The sequence below is a fragment of the Bos indicus genome, chromosome 10 (genome assembly GCF_029378745.1).
Source record: "Bos indicus isolate NIAB-ARS_2022 breed Sahiwal x Tharparkar chromosome 10, NIAB-ARS_B.indTharparkar_mat_pri_1.0, whole genome shotgun sequence".
Taxonomy (NCBI): domain Eukaryota; kingdom Metazoa; phylum Chordata; class Mammalia; order Artiodactyla; family Bovidae; genus Bos; species Bos indicus.
The window spans coordinates 11,373,830-11,393,763 of NC_091769.1; the positions used below are offsets into that span (position 1 = coordinate 11,373,830).

The 19,934-nt window shown below is 40.6% G+C and overlaps 1 protein-coding gene and 1 long non-coding RNA gene across 3 annotated transcripts in view; both read right to left on the minus strand.

The window, feature by feature from the left end:
• STYX (serine/threonine/tyrosine interacting protein) overlaps window positions 1–19,934 on the minus strand; it is a 111,579-nt gene that overhangs the window by 22,627 nt on the left and 69,018 nt on the right. The gene's annotated exons all lie outside the window — the stretch shown is intronic.
• LOC139185193 (uncharacterized) lies at window positions 75–19,926 on the minus strand. The gene is made up of 2 exons (XR_011568723.1): window positions 19,757–19,926; window positions 75–5,299 (listed from the first exon to the last, which is right to left on the minus strand). It is a non-coding gene; the product is annotated as an uncharacterized lncRNA (long non-coding RNA).

The following is a 19,934-nucleotide window of genomic DNA, read 5'->3' on the forward strand; positions in this document are numbered from 1 at the left end:
TAGTAAAATCAGTCATTATAATTTGTGGGACTTCTCTACAGTTCTCTGTTGATTCTGCTGATTCGATTCTTAAATCTAGTGACTCTCTTTATTTTTAGTAATGCTCTTAGCTTTAAAATCTTACTTTTTCTGATAGTGATAGATTTATACTAGCTTTTCTGTTTGCTTGATATATACTTTTCATGCTTTTATTTTCAACCTTCTTATATTCTTATTTTTAGCTGTATCTTTTGTGAACATTTATAGACATTCAGTTCAGTCCTGTTTCATTACTATTTCATTACTGTCCCCCAGCAACACTTGGCATAGTAGCTTGTGATGAAGCTTCATAATAGCTTTCTCATTTTTTGTTCAGCTTTGGAAACTGGTAAAACATAGGGAAGATTAGTAGCTGGAGGGTAGAAAGTGTTTGAGTCTATTAGAAGGTCATGGGGAAAAAAAGTATAGTAAAAAAAGAAACATCAATTTGTGGGAATGATCTTCAAATGAATCAGATACTATATGAGACATATCAAGATAAGAGAAAACAAGAAATTACAGTTTTCAGTTCAGTCACTCAGTCGTGTCTGATTCTTTGCAACCCCATGACTGCAGCACGCTAGGCTTCCCTGTCCATCACCAACTCCCAGAGCCTACTCAAACTCATGTCCATCACATTGGTGATGCCATCCAACCATCTCATCCTCTGTCGTCCCCTTCTCCTCCTGCCTTCAATTTTCCCAGCATCAGGGTCTTTTGCAATGAGTCAGTTCTTCGTATCAAGTGGCCAAAGTACTGGAGTTTCAGCTTCAGCATCGGTCCTTCCAAGGAATATTTTGGACTGATCTCCTTCAGAATGGACTGGTTGGATCTCCTTTAAGTCCAAGGGACTCTCAAGAGTCTTCTCCAACACCACAGTTCAAAAGCATCAATTCTTTGGTGCTTAGCTTTCTTTATAGTCCAACTCTCTCATCCATACATGACTACTGGAAAAACCATAGCTTTGACTAGACAGACCTTCGTCAGTAAAGTAATGCGTCTGCTTTTTAAAATGCTGTCTAGGTTGGTTATAGCTTTTCTTCCAAGGAGCGTCTTTTAATTTCATGGTTGCAGTCACCACCTGCAGTGATTTTGGAGCCCAAGGAAATAAAATGTCACTGTTTCCATTGTTTCCCCATCTATTTGCCATGAAGCGATGGGACTGGATGCCATGATCTTCGTTTTCTGAATGTTGAGATTTAAACCAACTTTTTAACTCTCCTCTTTCACTTTCATCAAGAGGCTCTTTAGTTCTTCTTCACTTTCTGCCATAAGGGTGGTGTCATATGCATATCTGAAGTTATTGATATTTCTCCCAGCAATCGTGATTCCAGCTTGTGCTTCTTCCAGCCCAGCATTTCACATGATGTACTCCACATATGTTAAGTAAGTGGGGTGACAATATACAGCCTTGATGTACTCCTGATTTGGAAGCAGTCTGTTGTTCCATGTTCAGTTCTAATTGTTGCTTCTTGACCTGCATACAGGTTTCTCAGGAGGCAGGTAAAGTGGTCTCGTATGCCCATCTCTTTCAGAATTTTTCACAGTTTGTTGTGATCCACACAGTCAAAGGCTTTGGCATAGTTAATAAAACAGAAGTAGATGTCTTTCTGGAACTCTCTTGCTTTTTGGATGATCCAGCAGATGTTGGCAATTTGATCTCTGGTTCCTCTGCCTTTTGTAAATCCAGCTTAAACATCTGGAAGTTCAAAGTTCAAGTACTTTTGAAGCCTGGCTTGGAGAATCTTGAGCATTATTTTGCTAGTGTGTGAGATGAGTGCAATTGTGCGGTAGTTTGAACATTCTTTGGCATTGCCTTTCTTTGGGATTAGAATGAAAACTGACCTTTTCCAGTCTTGTGGCCACTGCTGAGTTTTCCAGATTTGCTGGCATATTGAGTGCAGCACTTTCACAGCATCATCTTTTAGCATTTGAAATAGCTCAACTGGAATTCCATCACCTCCACTAGCTTTGTTCATAGTGGTGCTTCCTAAGGCCCACTTGACTTCGCAACAATTTTAGAATCTATAAGAAAATGTGTGCACAGATGTGTGTGCGCGTGCTCAGTCCTGTCTCTTTGTGACCCCAGAAACTGTAACTTGCCAGGCTCCTCTGTTCATGGAATTTTCCAGGCACGAATACTAGAGTGGGTTGCCATTTCCTTCTCCAGGAGATCTTCCTGACCGAGGGATCGAACCTGAGTCTTTTGCACCTGCTGCATTGGAAGGCAGATTCTTTACCACTAGTGCCGCCTGCGAAGACTTCTATAAGAATGGGTAGACTTGATGCAATATAGTACAAGCCTGAATGCCTGGACTAAAAGGACATAAAATACCCAAGAATAGGACTGTAAATGACCACTAAAAGGATATAAATATCCAGAACTTATAAAGCAAGACTTGGGATTAAGTAATAAACATAAATGATGAGAACCTATATTTGTATATCTATATGTAATTTGCATCCTAAGGTTTTTGTATTCTAAATGTCTTACTGTGTATGCTATGTGCTGGTCAACTATGATTCATGACTCTCCTTCCCAAACCTTCTCTTCTTCCAGGATTCTTTATTTAAATAAATGACATCCACCCATTCGGTTTGGCCAGAAATCTAGAAGTCAGCCTTGATTCATCCTTTCTTCACAATCAAATCCTATTGACTCTGTCTCTTAAGTATCTCTTGACTCAGTCCACTTTTTCTTCCTCTTCTCCGCCAACTTCCTAATCTATTTCCTCTAACTGCCTCCTAACTGCTTTCTCTACATGTATCTGTACAGGATCATGTCCTCCATTCTGCACATAGTGCCTAGAATGATCTTTTAAAAATGCAAGTGCCCATGTCACTTCCCTGATTAAACATATAAAACAACAAAATAAATAAAAAGGGAACTCCAATGGCTTCCCTCCCATCACTCCCAGAATAGAGACGAAGCCCTCAGTGAGGCCCCTGAGAACTGGCTCCTGCCTCTCACCACAGCCCCTCTGGCTTTCCTCTCACAGTACTTCAAAATCAACTCAGTGCCGTTGCCTCTGCCTAAACCACTTTCCCCTCTATTCTTCACCTAGCCTACTTCTCATTTTTCTTGTTTAGCTTGGATATCTCTAAAAATCCACTGTAATCTCCCAAATAGGTTGAAAGCTCCCACAACACCCTGTACTATGTCTGCATAATCTCAGTGCATTTATAGATACTTGTGTAACACTGGTGTCCCCTGCTCTCTTATTAGTTCCATAAGGGCTGGAAGTTGTCTATCTTATTTCTCTTTAGATCTCCAGTCCTTAGCATTGTTTCTTGGTACATGGTAGGATCTTAATATTTGGCAAATGATCAACACACCAAAGACTGAATGAATGATCATTGAATAGAGAATCTGTGATATATTAGAGGAGTATCAAGCAAAGCTCTATCCTCAGAAATCTAAGGAAATCCTTCCTTCAGAGGAGGATTAGTAATTAACATAGGGAACATATGAGGACCATATGAATGGTTCTTTTATGATTCTTTATGTTTCCCTTTGTTCGGGTTTCTGCCTGGAAGAACCAGGCTTGGGATTTTCGTACACTCAAACCATACCAGTAAAATACAGAAGGAGGATAATCTGTGTCTCCACGTTTCGCAGGAGGAAATTGAAGTTCAGAGATCAAAATAACTGTTTATTGTCTCAAAGCAGTTTTGCGACCTTTGAATTATAATGATGCTATTATGTTTTCTGTGTTTGACATTGAGGTATGGCCACTATTCTAAAGCTGTTTTCATGATTAAATAAGGCCGGTGAGTAGACAGTTTGATTCTAAATCCTAAAAATGTTTCCAACTGAATGTCAGTATAATGCAGTCATCCTTCCTTCCTGAGGTAACAACACTGTTCTCAAAATAGAGATTCTGCCTCACAGAATACATCATAATGAGGGTGAACTAAGTTATGAAAACAAGACTCTGTGCATCAGACTTCCAAGTCATCTGGGTCAATGAAGTGCAGTTCTCTCTAGATTGAATTCTCTTTTCTTTGGCCACAGCTCTTCCAACATAGCTTCCTAGCGGCATCATGCATTTTCCTCTAAAGATGATGTTCCAGTTGTGTGACTAACAACAGACCAATTTGACAAGAGTTACTCACTGCTTGACCAAGCCTATCACCACTTCCATTAAATGCAGGGTGGTTCTAAGTGAGTGCTCTCTCAGACACTCCTCCTTGGGGCCTGGGTGTGCCCTCACAATCTGGTCCAGTAAGTGTGAGACAATCCAGTAAACTCCGGGCCGAACTGGGCTGATTTCATTTTTTGTTTCAATCATAGTCATCTAACTGTTGAGACTCTTGGTCATTTTAAGGAAAAACGACAGAATTTACTCAAATGTTTGCATAATGTAGCCTAATTCTATGGCAACAGAAAGGAAATCACTGAAAGAACAAAATTTCTAGTGGAAGAATCATGGCAAGTATGTGACTAAGAAAAGTCTCTATTCAACTGTACCTTTTACTGGCCAATTACTTGAAAAAAGTGCCTAAAGTATTTTTGAGCTCTCTAATCCTCAAGACTTTCAAGTCGCTTGTGGATATACTATTTCATGTGGCTTGCTTTTTTCTTTTACATTCTCAACATAGCAAAATGCTGTGAGAATGATTAGTGACTGATATTGTATTTAACAAAGTCATCATTAAGTTTTATTTCTCATTCCATAATTTCCACAGAGAATTTCTAATATGTCTAAACATGTTAAAGGAATGACTGAAAGGGAGATAATAAAGTAATGATTAAGAGTTTAACAAATAATTAGAAAAACAAGACAAACATATTCAAGTATGCAGTGATAAAAAGCAAAATGTAATCAAATGCTAGACTGTACGGTACCCAGAGTTAGTGAGGATGCAGAGAAATAAACAAGTTAAAACACTGTTACTGAGGAAGTTAACTGATAAACCCTTTTTTTTTTTTTTTTTAGAAAATTTTGAAGATCTATTAAATTTTCTATCATGATTTTTCTTTTCCAAAATGCAGACATAAAATTTAGATGTGAGTCTTACAACTGGACCTCCCTAGTGGCTCAGACTGTAATAAATCTTTCTGCAATGTGGGAGACTGGGGTTCAATCCCTGGATCGAGAAGATCTCTTGGAGAAGGGAATAGCTACCCACTCCAGTATTCTTACCTGGAGAATTCCATTCCTGGTACCTGCTCATGCCTTTAAATTTTTAGCTTCTCAGGTGGTGCCAATGGTAAAGAATCCGCCTGCCAATGCAGGAGACAAAGATGTGTGTTCAATCTTTGGGTTGGGAAGATCCCCTGGAGGAGGAAACGGCAACCCATGGAAAATCACATGAACAGAGGAGGAGCCTGGCAAGCTCCATGGGGTTACAAAAGAGTCATGGCTACTTTTTTGTTTTTAATTTTTTTCATGGAAAACTTTAAACACATACAAAAATAGAAAAATGCATTTTCATGTACACATCACCAAACCACACATCATTTTATTTTCTTGGAACATTCATCCTCTGAAAATAATCACAAAACTTACTTCATCATACTTTTCAGTAAAAGGGAAAGTGTTAGTCATTCAGTTGCGTCCGACTCTTTGACACCCCATGGATTGTGGCCCTCCAGGCTCCTCTGTCCATGGGATTGCCCAGGCAAAAATATTGGAGTGGGTTGCCATTCCCTTCTCCAGGGGATATTCCCAACCCAGGGATAGAACCCTGGGCTCCTGCACTGCACACAGATTCTTTACCATATGAACCATCAGAGAAGCCCTTGTCACCTCATATAGGTCTTCCATGACCATTTTACTTAAAACTGTATCCCCAATCCTCAGAATGGAGGAAAATATTTGCAAACAAAAAAACTAATGAGGGATTAATCTCCAAAATATACAAACAGTTCATGCAGCTCAATATTAAAAAAACAAACAAGAAATGGGTGGAAGACCTAAAAAGACCTTTCTCCAAAGTAGATATACAGATGGCCAATAGGCACATGAAAAGATGCTCAACATCACTGATTATCAGAGAAATTCAAATACAAACTATAAGGAGGCATCATCTCACACTTATCAGAATGGCCATCATCAAGAAGTTTACAAATAATAAATGCTGGAGAGGGTGTGGAGAAAAGAGAACCCTTCTACACTGTTGGTGGGAATGTATACTGGCACAGCCACCATGGAAAACAGTATGGAGGTTCCTTAAAAAACTAAAAATAGAGCTATTATATGACCCAGCAATCCCACTCCTAGGCATATAGCCAGAGAAAACCATAATTCAAAAGGATGCATGCACACCATGTCCATTGAGCACTATTTACAATAGCCAGACCATGAAAGCAACTAAATGTCCATCGACAGGGGAATGGATAAAGAAGACATGTACACATATACAATGGAATATTTCTCAGCCATAAAAAGGAATGAAATAGTGCCATTTGCAGAGACATGGATGGACCTACAGACTGTCATAGGCTTACTAAAGTAAGTCAGGAAGAGAAAAACAAACATATAATATCCCTTATATGTGGAATCCAAAAAAAAGGTACAGATGAACTTATAAACAAACTTACAACTACCAAGGGAGGAAGGAGGACTGGAATGACTTAGGAGACAGACTGATAAAATATACATTACTGTGTATAAAATAGACATGAGACCCTACTTTATAGAGAACAGGGAACTCGACTCAATGCTCTGTGGTGACCTAAATGGGAATGAAATCTAAATAAGAAAGGATACACATATATGTGTAACTGATTCACTTTGCTGTACAGCAGAAACTAACACACCATTGTAAAGCAACTATACTCCAATAAAAATTTTTTAAAGACTGTATTCCCAACACATCCCTATTTCTCATCATAACATTTATTATTTCTAACATATTATACTTAACAATATTACACTTCCTGTTTGCAATGCATTAAACTGTATGAAGACAGAGATTATCAAATTCTTTCATTGGTATACCCCATACCTAGAACAACGCCTGGCACACAGAAGGGCTTAATGATTAACAAATGAACGTGTATTGATATGGAGAGATGTCCATGATATGGTAAGTTTAAAGAAATATAAAACTACATCACAGTTTAAATAATAATATACCATGCTGAGGGGAAAGAAGTGGATTGTGACAGAGGCAGTAGCACTCACCCACTTCACTCCACATTTCTCAGCTTACCTGCAGTTATGGCCAATAAACTGCAATTGGAAGGGGAGAATTATGGGCCGAGGCAGTAAAAAGTCCATGTGAGATTTTACAGTCTCTTTTCACTGCTATGGTGACCAAAGGGGCCTTGTATTCCAGGGTGTGACTGCAGCACGTGGACTCTCCAGTACCCTGGGTCTCTGAATGACTGCATGAGGAAACGGTCCTGCCAATCTGTGTAAGACACGTAGCACTGGCAGGAAATAAACCTTTGCTGTGTTAAATCACTGAGATTTTGGGGGTTGTTTGTTAATAGAGACATAATCTAGCTTATCCAGATGAATACATGTAGAAAAACTAGTATTCATTAAGCTCTTTCTATATGCCAGGAACTACACTCAACGCTTTACACATTATCTTATTAAAACCCTCACGAACCCCCATAAGCCATTACTATCACGCTGAGGAAAGTGAGGCAGCCTGAGGGCAAATAACCAGTCCAAGGCTGCCAGCTAAATGCAGAAGTTGGAAATGGAACCCAGGCAGTTTGGAGTACAAGCTACCAAGCTGTTAACAGGAGTTATCCCTGAGGGCAGGGTTATGGGGACTTACTACTCTTCGTTCTACATTTCTGTAATGTTGCAAATTTTAAAATAATCATTCATTACCTTTGCAGTAAGCAATAAGCAAACAGATAAATGACGTGTTAGATACTTAAAGACTGTGAATTCAGAGACGGAAGTCAAGTGACCGCTGGAGTTTGGTGTAATTAAGAAACGTCTAAAAATGGCCCTCTACCATCCATATAGGCATGCCTGGTTTTATAGGTGAATTTCAGCATGGGAATCATATTATATTTCATAATAAAACTGGATTTATTTCTAGGAGAATAATATTCTTATATATTTTAACTTTTGGCAAGAAAGGAATTAATAAAAATGGCCATGCCTATAGCATTATGAATATTGTAGTTCAGGGAATGTTTTGCAGGTTTTCCAGGAAAGTCATCCTTCAATACCTGCAACAAGTTGGTTCCAACTGGGCTATCTTGGAGATAACAAAATATGCAGATGCTCAAGTCCCTTATATAAAATGGCCTGTTATTTGCACACAGTCTACACACATCCTCCCCATATATTTTATTTTTTTTCCCCATATACTTTAAATCATCTCTGAATTACTCATAATACCTAATACAATGCAAATGCTATGTAAATAGTTGCTGATGCTTGGCAAATTCAAGTTTGGCTTTTTAGAACTTTCTGGAATTCTTTTTTTTAAGGTTTTGCTCCATATTTGGTAGAATCCATGGATGCACACTTGTAGATACAGAGGGTCAACTGTACTTCATGGCAAATAGATGGGGAAAAAATGGAAAACAGTGACAGACTATATTTTCTTGGGCTTCAAAATTACTGCAGTGACTGAAGCCACGAAATTAAAAGACACTTGCTCTTTTCTTAGAAGAAAAGCTATGATAAACCTAGACAGTATATTAAAAAGCAGAAGTATCACTTTGCTGACAAAGGTCCAATAGTCAAAGCTATGGTTTTTCCAGTAGTCATGTACGGATGTGAGAGTTGGACCATTAAGAAGGCTCAGTGCCGAAGAACTGAATCTTTCCAATTGTGGTGTTGGAAAAGACTCTTGAGAGTCCCTTAGACTGCAAGGAGATTAAACCAGTCAATCCTAAAGGAAATCAACAATAAATACTCGTTGGAAGGACTGATGCTGAAGCTGAAGCTCCAATACTTTGGCAAAGAGCCAAGTCATTGAAAAAGACCCTGATGCTGGGAAAGACTGGGGGCAAGAGGAGAAGGGGGCAGAAGAGGATGAGATGGTTAGATAGCATCACTGACTCAATGGACATGAGTCTGAGCAAACTCTAGGAGATAGTGAAGGACAGGGAAGCCTGGCTGCAGTTCATGGGGTTGCAAAGAGTCAGACGTGACTTAGCGACTGAACAACAACAGCTGTATTTAACAATGGTCTTTAAAAAAAATGCAATAATAAAAAAATAATTCCTTACAGCTAAATATGGCTATATTAAATGTATTTTTAACTTCTCTGTTCAGTGATATTAAAACATATATGGCATAATATATAATAATACGGTGTATAAGTAGCTTTGCTGGCTGCCCATGATCTGAATCCCCGTTTTGGGAACTGAACAACATTTGACTTTGGACAAGGGGAAACTGAAAGGCCAAAATTCTGGTTGTCCCAGATTCTGAGCAGCTCACTGGGCTACTGGCTGCTTCTATCATCATTGTCTGATCTCGGGTCTCACCAGGCTTCCCACCGATTCCGTAAACTAGTAATCCTTCCAGAATTGGTTTCTCCTGCATAGAAGGAAGAACTTCACTACCAATCCAGGCAAACTGACAGCTATATAATCTGAAGGCACAGTTTAGGAGAAATGAACCACCTTTGAAAGATTCAAGAAGAAGACCTAAATCTATAACGCAACAATAAATGCCATGAAAGCACTTTGACCAGACCTGAGATACACTGCATACCACCACATTTCTCCCAGCCTTTTGCTTCCTATCCAGGATTTTCTGTCATATCTGAGTGTTCCCTGACTCCATGCATAAAACACCTATGCTTAACTCCCATCTTTCATCTTTCATTTGTAATATCCCAGTTTCAGACAGGTGTCATTACGGAACATGATCTACTCAACAGTAAAAATGCTTTTAAGTTTGTGGTTGAATGTTACAGAAAACAAATCTCTGAACTAGTTTTTTAGGTTAGGTTCAAAAGTATAAAATAAAATACAACCTCACCAGTAAGAAAATGAAAATTCCCCAAATTTCATTTGCCTGATCTCACAGTATTCATTTGAGAACCAAATGAAGCAATTTATTTAAGATATACCGACTGTAAGATGCACTATTAGTTTTTCTTACTGGTATATAATAAAAAACTAGTTTATTATAAACCACTAAGAAAGAAAAATATGGCCAGTTAAAAACTACAACACATACTTTCTTCTTCTATAACACATACTTCTTTGGAATGTTAACTCTTAGTAAAAGAGTCCTTTATACTTAACTAAACATGGATCATTATACCTAGTTCTTGTGCATACACTGAGAGAAAAATATGAAGAAAATAAATCGGTTAAGGTATTCTTAAAACTTCTCACTGAATCCAACATCCTGAATCACTTTTCAATTCAATCACTGATATTCATTTTTTCCCACATAATATCATTATCCATCCCAACAAGAATGTTGGTGATGCAGTATTTGTTATAACAAACTGAAAAATGTTTTTCTGCTTCAAAATGGCAACACAGGAGAATCCTGAAACCACCTCTCACAGACACACTGAATCTATAGCTACACACACACCAATTTCCTTCGAAAGATATCTGGAAACTAACTGAGCAACTCATACACATCAGATGAACCAAACCCCCCAACATCTAAATGGGTAGGTGGGACACAATCTCACCATAAACCTCATCCCGTGCAGTGACATAAAACCAGCAGAGAACTCACAACTCAGCTTCCCCCAGAGGACTGAAGGGTTTGGACCCCACTGCTGGTATCACAACTCTTACGACTTCCACCTGAGAAATGGACCCCAAAACATCGGCTCTGAAAGCCAACAGGGATTGCAGACATGAGACCCACAAGGGTATAGCAAACTAATCCAATAGATAGTTCTTAGACTGTGTGGATTCCCTGTGGTTAAACCCCAGGGCCCAGCGCAGGGGCAGCAGACTGAAATGAACCTAGTCTTTCCGTGAAAGAGGCTAGTCACTAACCTTAAAAGCCCAAGGGACAGGCTTCTAACTTAAAAGGCTTCCAAGGGCTGACTATTGCTCTCCAGAAACCGCGGAGGCTGGTAGGTTCATCTTCCTGCTCTCCTCCTGCCTCGTCCAGGTTGCCAGGATCTTTCAGAAAGGGGCTCATGTGCATGTCTGATGCCCCAGGTTTTGTGGCTGCTGCCCAGAGGATGCCACTTGCTCTCCTGGCTTTGGTGGCCAGTGAGGCTTCTGCTTAAGGGTCTCACTGGACTGTAACAAACAGAGAAACACCTTTTCACTAGTTATCCCTCCCAGGCCCAGGGTGGAGGGAGCAGACTGAACTGACCAGTCTTTCTGTGAGAGAAGACTATTAGCTCTGTTAATAGCTGTGGCCAGAGGGGATGACTACCCTCCTCTCCACAGACTAGGGAGGCCAGTGGGCACCACCTTAATACTGTCTCTGTGCCCCACTCTATACTGCTTGCGTCTCTGAGAAAGGCGCTTTTGCACACATCTGCCACCTGGGGTTTTTTGACTGCCCCTCAGAGGTCTGGCACCAGTGACCAGTGGACCCTGTGTTCATGGGTTCAATGGGATGATAGCAAAAAAGAAAAAAAGTTTTAAACTGGCTATCCCTTCAGGGCTCAGCAGAGAGGACGCAGACAGATTCATTTACCAGTCCTCCCCTGAAGGAAAATATTCACATACTAAAGTGTGCTGCCTGAGAGTCTGGCTTCCATTTAGTCCGCCTCTAGGTGCTGACTGAGATCCTCCCCTTTGGCATGCAGACAAATCTTGGCAGATCCTCAATTACTGGGAGCCTGTAAGAACACAGAAGGCTGCTTGGATAACCACAAAGGTTTAAGTGAGAGGCATGAGCTACTACAGGGTTGAAGAAATTCCATCTTCTGAATCAGACCACTCCTTCCAGACTGAGACATGGCATTAAGCCAATATAGACAGTCAGGGAAAATTATATCCACAGAGAAATAAGTTCCAAGGAAAAGAACAAGATAAAATCCCAGAAAAAGACTTTAATGACATGGAGTTAAATTCAGAATAATCTAATGTTGTAAGGGTGGTGGGTTAGTCAGTTATAAACATGGAAAATAACTACAACTACTGTAATTTGTTAATGCATACACAAGATAAAAAGATGCAAATTGTGAAATCAAAAATATAAAATGTGAAGGGGGGTAAAGCTTCAGAATGTGTGCAAACTTAAGTTATTATCAACTTAAAATAGACTGTTAACAAATATAGCATATTGCATGTGAGCCTTATGATAACCACAAAGCAAAAAACTATAGTAGGTATACAAAAGATAAAGAAATTAAAGGTTACCACTACAGAAAATCACCCATCACAACAGAAGAGAGCAAGAGAAGAAGAGAACAAACGAATTACAAAACACCCAGAAACCAATCAGCAAAATGGCAATAAGCTCATACTTATTAATACTTTATATATAAATGTTATAAATTCTCCAATTGAAATATACAGAATGGCTGATGGATAAAAATATATGCTGTCTATCAGAGACACCAGCTTTAAGAATACACAGAGACAAAAAGTGACGAAAATAGTCTATGCAAACAAAAACCAAAGAAAACTGTGGTAGCTATATCTGCATCAGACAAAAGACTTAAAGACAAACCTATAATAGGAGATGAAGAAGAATGATAAAGGGGTCAATCCAATAAGAAGATATAGCATTTATAGATTTACATGTATCTAACATTGAAGCAGAGGAGACTGGTGGCCTATAGTCCACGGGGGCGCGCAGAGTCGGACACAACTGAAGCAACTTAGCAAACACACACACACAACATAGGAACTGTGGAAAATTCTTAAAGAGATGGGAATACGAGACCGCCTGACCTGCCTCCTGAGAAACCTGCATGCAGGTCAAGAAGCAACAGTTAGAACCAGACATGAAACAATGGACTGGTTCAAAATTGAGAAAGGAATACGTCAAAGCTGTATATTGTCACCTCGCTTATTTAACTTATATGCAGAGTACATCATGCGAAATGCCGGGCTGGATGAAGCACAAGCTGGAATCAAGATGGCCAGGAGAAATATCAATAACCTCAGATACGCAGATGATACCACCCTATGGCAGAAAGCAAAGAACTAAAGAGCCTCTTGATAAAAGTGAAAGAGGAGAGTGAAAAAGATGGCTTAAAACTCAACATTCAAAAAACAAAGACCATGGCATCCGGTCCCATTACTTTACTGGTAAATAAATAGGGAAACAATGGAAACAGTGAGACTTTATTTTCTTGGGCTCCAAAATCACTGCAGATGGTGACTCCAGCCAAGAAATTAAAAGATGCTTGCTCCTTGGAAGAAGTTCAGTTCAGTCGCTCAGTTATGTCTGACTCTTTGCAACCCCATGGACTGCGGCAAGCCAGGATTCCTTGTCCATAACCAACTCCTGGTGCATGCTCAAACTCATGTCCATGGAGTCAGTGATGCCATCCAACCATCCCATCCTGTCATCCCCTTCTCCTGCCTTCAATCTTTCCCAGCATCAGGGTCTTTTCCAGTGAGTCAGTTCTTCCTATCAGGTAGCCAGAGTACTGGAGCTTCAGCATCAGTCCTTCCAATGGATATTCAGGACTGATTTCCTTTAGGATTGACTAGTTGGATCTCCTTGCAGTCCAAGGGATTCTCAAGAGTCTTCTCCAGTACCACAGATCAAAAGCATCAATTCTTTAGCGCTCAGCTTTCTTTATAGTCCAACTCTCACATCCATACATGACCACTGGAAACTGCATAGCTTTGACTATACAGACCTTTGTCGGTAAACTAATGCCTCTGCTTTTTAATATGCTATCTAGATTTGTCATAGTTTTCTTCCAAGGAGCCAGAGTCTTTTAATTTCATGGCTACAATCACCATCTGCAGTGATTTTGAAGCAACCCATCAACAGAAAACTGGATTAAAGATTTACTGAGCATGGCCCCGCCCATCAGAGCAAAACCCAGATTCCCCCACAGCCAGTCCCTCCCATCAGCAAGCTTCCATAACCCTCTTATCCTTATCCATCAGAGGACAGATAGAATGGAAACCACAATTACAGAAAACTAACCAAACTGATCACTTGTCTAACAAGTGATTACAGCCTTGTCTAACTCAATGAAACTATGAGGCAAGCCTTGTAGGGCCACCCACGATGGACGGGTCAGGGTGGAGAGTTTTGACAAAACATGGTCCACTGGAGAAGGGAATGGCAAACCACTTCAATATTCTTGCTTTGAGAACCCCATGAACAGTATGAAAAGGCAAGAAGATAGGACACTGAAAGATGAACTCCCCAGGTTGGTAGGTGCCCAATATGCTACTGGAGAACAGTGGAGAAACAGCTCCAGAAAGAATGAAGAAGCTGAGCCAAAGCTAAAACAGTGCCCAGTTGTGGATGTGACTAATGATCAAAGTAAAATCTGATGCTCTAAAGAACAATATTGCATAGGAACCTGGAATGTTAGGTCCATGAATCAAGGTAAATTGGAAGTGGTCAAACAGGAGATGGCAAGAGTGAACATCAACATTTTAGGAATCAGTGAACAAAAATGGACTGGAATGGGTGAATTTAATTCAGATGACCATTATATCTACTACTGTGGGCAAGAATCCCTTAGAAGAATGAAGTAGCCCTCACAGTCAACAAAAGAGTCCAAAATGCAGTACTTGGGTGCAATCTCAAAAATGACAGAATGATCTCTGTTTGTTTCCAAGGCAAACCATTCAATATCACAGTATTCCAAGTCTATGCCCCAACCACTAAAACCGAAAAAGCTGAAGTTGAATGATTCTATGAAGACCTACAAGACCTTCTAAAACTAACACCAAAAAAATATATATCCTTGGGAGAAAAGGCATGACCAACCTAGATAGCATATTGTAAAGCAGAGACATTATTTTACCAACAAAGGTCCGTATAGCCAAAGCTATGGATCACTCTTCTACCCTGTTGGCTCAGACGGTAAAGCATCTGCCTATAGTGCAGGAGACCTGAGTTTGACCCCTGGGTCAGGAAGATACGATCCCCTAGAGAAGGAAGTGGCAACCCACTGCAGTACTCTTGCCTGGAAAATCCCATGGATGGAGGAGCCTGGTGGGCTACAGTCCATGGGGTCGCAAAGAGTCAGATATGACTGAGTGACTTCACTTTCACTTTCACTATGGTGTTTCTGGCTTCCCTGGTGGCTCAGACGGTAAAGCGTCTGCCTACAATGTGGGAGACCCGGGTTCGATCCTTGGGATGGGAAGATCCCCTGGAGAAGGAAATGGCAACCCACTCCAGTATTCTTGCCTGGAAAATCCCATGGACTGAGGATCCTTGTAGGCTACAGTCCATGAGGTCACAAAGAGTGACTTCACCTCACTTCATGGTGTTTCCAGTAGTCGTGTATGGATGTGAGAGTTGGACTACAAAAAAGGCTGAGTGCCAGCCATTAAAAAGAATACATTTGAATCAGTTCTAATGAGGTGGATGAAACTGGAGCCTATTATACAGAGTGAAGTAAGCCAGAAGGAAAAACATAAATACAGTATACTAACGCATATATATGGAATTTAGAAAGATGGTAACAATAACCCCGTGTACAAGACAGCAAAAGAGACACTGATGTATAGAACAGTCTTATGGACTCTGTGGGAGAGGGAGAGGGTGGGAAGATTTGGGAGAATGGCAATGAAACATGTAAAATATCATGTAGGAAACGAGTTGCCAGTCCAGGTTCGATGCACGATGCTGGATGCTTGGGGCTGGTGCACTGGGAAGGCCCAGAGGGATGGTATGGGGAGGGAGGAGGGAGGAGGGTTCGGGATGGGGAACACATGTATCCCTGTGGCGGATTCATTTTGATATTTGGCAAAACTAATACAATTATGTAAAGTTTAAAAATAAAATAAAATTAGAAAAAAAAATTGAAAACAACAACAACAACAACAACAAAAAAATCACTGACTGCAGCTGGGCAGGCTGAAAAACAAAAACAAAAACAAAAACAAAAAAGGCTGAGTGCTAAAGAATTGATGCTTTTGATCTGTGGTGCCGGAGAAGACTCTTGAGAGTCCCTTGGACTACAAGGAGATCCAATTAGTCAATCCTAAAGGAAATTAGTCTTGAATATCCATTGGAAGAACTGATGCTGAAGCTCCAATACTCTGGCTACCTGATGGGAAGAACTGACTCACTGGAAAAGACCCTGATATTGGAAAAGATTGAAGGCAGGAGAAGCGGGCAACAGAGGATGGGAGGGTTGTTGGATGGCATCAACGACTCAGTGGACATGAGTTTAAGCAAGCTCCAGGAATTGGTGATGGACAGAGAAGCCTGGTGTACTGCAGTCCATGGGGCTGCAAAGAGTCAGACACGACTGAGTGACTGAACTGAGCAACATGGTGACTATAATTAACAATTGTTGTTTAGTTGCTAACTTGTGCCTGATTCTGTTGTGATACTGTGGACTGTAGGCTGCCAGTCTCCTCTGTCTATGGGATTTCCCAAGCAAGAATACTGGAGTGGGTTGCCATTTTCTTCTCCAGGGGATCCCAACTCAGGGACTGAATTCGCATCTCCTGCATTGTAGGCAGACTGTTTACCACTATATCATCTGGGAAGCCCATAGTTAACAACACTGTACTGTATATCTGAAAGTTGCTAAGAGAACAAATCCTAAATTCTCATCGCACACACACACAGTTTGCAATAATGTGAGGTTTATGGATGTTAACTAAACTTACTGTGGTGATCACTTCCCCACATATATAATACATATATCAAAATCATCATGTTGAAGACCTAAAACTAATATTTAATACAATGTTTTATGCCAATTCTATTTTTTTTTAAAACCATTAAAAAAATCATTAGAGGACACATCAATGGTTCTATTAAACTATAAGTTGATACTGTCACTGGGCTACCTTGAGCTCATCGTGACAGTCAAAGAAAAGAGGGTCACTGTCTGGCCAGACTGACTGAATCTGACTGTTGAGGAAGAACTGGGTTCCCATGGTACAATGAGGGAGTAGTATGTCTTGAACGCAGATCTTCTGGGGTACCTCTTAGAACTCCTGTGGCTTGTGATCAATTTTGTAATTGATTATTTCACTGATAAATTATAAAATCCACAGGGTTCTTTTGCTCAGGAGGAACCTGTTGTAAACATAGGGCCAGAAGTCTGAAAGAAAACAAGGTTGTATGTTTCTTTATTGCATGCATGCTAAGTTGCTTCAGTTGTGACCAACTCTTTGTGACCCTACGGATTGTAGGCCACCAGGCTCCTCTCCCCATGGTGATTCTTCAGGCAAGAATATTGGAGTGGGTTGCCATTTCCTTCTCCAGGGGATCTTCCTGATCCAGGGATCTATGTCTCTTACATCTCATGCATTGGCAGGCAAGTTCTTTACCACTAGTGCCACCTAGAGCCAGACAGCCTGGAGTGTGAAGTCAAATGGGCCTTAGGAAGCATCACTAGAACAAAGCTAGTGGAGGTGATGGAATTCCAGCTGAGCTATTTCAAATCCTAAAAGATGATGCTGTTAAAGTGCTGCATTCAATATGCCAGCAAATTTGGAAAACTCAGCAGTGGCCACAGGACTGGAAAAGGTCAGTTTTCATTCCCATCCCAAAGAGCAATGCCAAAGAATGTTCAAACTATTGCACAATTACATTCATTTCACACGTTAGCAAGGTAATGCTCAAAATCGTTATAGCTAGGCTTCAATAGAACATGAACTGAGAAGTTCCAGAAGTACAAGCTGTATTTAGAGAAGGCACAGGAACCAGAGATCAAACTGCTAATATCCATTGGATAGCGGAAAAAGCAAGAGAATTCACGAAAAACATCTGCTTCATTAATGACACTAAAGCCTTTGACTGTGTGGATCACAAAAACACACAGTCAAATTCTTAAAGAGATACCAGACCACCTTACCTGCGGAAAATTCTTAAAGAGATACCAGACCACCTTACCTGCCTCTTGAGAAACCTGCATGCAGGTCAAGAAGCAACAGTTAGAACTGGACATGGAACAATGGACTGGTTCCAAATTGGGAACAGAGTACATCAAGGCTGTATATTGTCACTTTGCTATGTAAGTTGAATATAACTTATATGCAGAGTACATCAAGCAAAATGCTGGACTAAATAGAGGACAAGCTGGAATGAAGATTGCAGGGAGAGATATCAATAACTTCAGATATACAGATGATACCACCCTAATGGCAGAAAGTGAAGAGGAACTAAAAAGCCTCTTGACGAAAGTGAAAGAGGAGAGTGAAAAAGATGGCTTAAAACTCAATATTCAAAAAACAAAGATCATGGTATCTGGTCTCATCACTTTGTGGCAAATAGATGGGGAAACAATGGAAACAGTGAGAGACTTTATTTTCTTGGGCTCCAAAATCACTGCGACAGTGATGGCAGCCATGAAATTAAAAGATGCTTGCTCCCTGGAAGAAAAGCTATGACAAACTTAGACAGTGTATTAAAAGGCAGAGACATTACTGTGCCAATAAATATGGTCTGTATATTCAAAACTATGGTTTTTCCAGTAGTCATGTATGGATGTAAGAGTTGGACCATTAAGAAGGCTGAGTGCTGAAGATTTGATGCTTTCAAACTGTGGTGCTGGAGAAGAATCTTGAGTGTCTCTTGGACTGCAAGGAGATCAAACCAGTCAATCCTAAAGGAAATCATTCGTGCATATTCATTGAAAGGACTGATGCTGAAGCTGAAGCTCCAATACTCTGGCCACCTAATGGGAAGAGCAGACTCATTGGAAAAGACCAATTGCTGGGAAAGACTGAAGGCAAGAGGAGATGGGGATGACCGAAGACGAGATGGTTAGATGGCATCAGCAACTTAATGGGCATGAGTTTGAGCAACCTCTGGGAGATGGTGAAGAACAGAAAATCCTGGCGTGCTTCGTGGGGTCTCAAGGAGTCAGACACGACTGAGCAATAGAACAAGTGTCACCTAGGAAGCCCCTTTCTTAAGATTAGTGTTTACTTTTCTTTATATCTTAATTGTTTTGTATACATGAAGGCAAAAACAAGGATGGATAGAGATATTTGAAGGTTTGAGAACACATCAGAAAGTTATCTGAAATTTAAGTCTCACAAATAAGCAGAAAATGCTAATCCTTTGAACAGTATTAAAAAAAAGGTCAATAAATTGAAATTTATGGTACAAGACAAAGAAGAAGAGCTACTGGCTATATAACTTTGGTTATGTAAAGTAGTTAACATCTCTGAAGTTGTTTCCCAATCTGTGAAATGAGGACACCTGCTAGTTAGGTAAGTCGCTTGGCAGGTGGGAAGTCAGAGAAGTCAGTTTTCTTATCCTAATCCAGGGTTTCTCAACTTTACCAATACTGACATTCAGGCCAGGTCATTGTTTGCTGTGGGGAGCTGTTCTGTATACTGTAAAACATTTAGCAGCGTCCCTGACTTCTACCCACATCACTCTCTATCATCATGTGAGAGGCCAGTAACACTTCTCTCCCAGACTCAAGGTTGAAAATGACCACCCATTGTTAATTGCCTTCTGGGAGGCAAAGTCGCTGCAGCTGAGAGTCACAGTGTTCATCCAAAGGGTTTGAGCGGGAATTAAAACGTAGTCTGGGAGTAGAATGCAGGGGCTCCACCACACAGAGGCAGGATTTGTGACTCAGAAAACTAGGGATGAGGAGCTTCGAGCCTCCAGTGAGTACCCGAAGTCCTAATCAATAAATGAATTGACTCTGAAGGGAAGGTGCAACAAGGGGCAAAGAGGGCAAGGCGCTGAGACTGGTCTTCGAATCAAAGATACACACCCTAGTCACCACTCACAGTGCTTAGCTGATTCCGAGGCAAGATTATTTTCCAGTTAAACCGAGACACCGAGGCCGTGGGAGCCTGACAAGCGAGGAGGTGCGGGCCGAGTTGAGAATGCCTCCCGGCGCGCCGGCCGGGTGGAGTCCCAGAGAAATTTCCACAGCCTCCCGGCCCCCGCCCCACGTGCTGACGT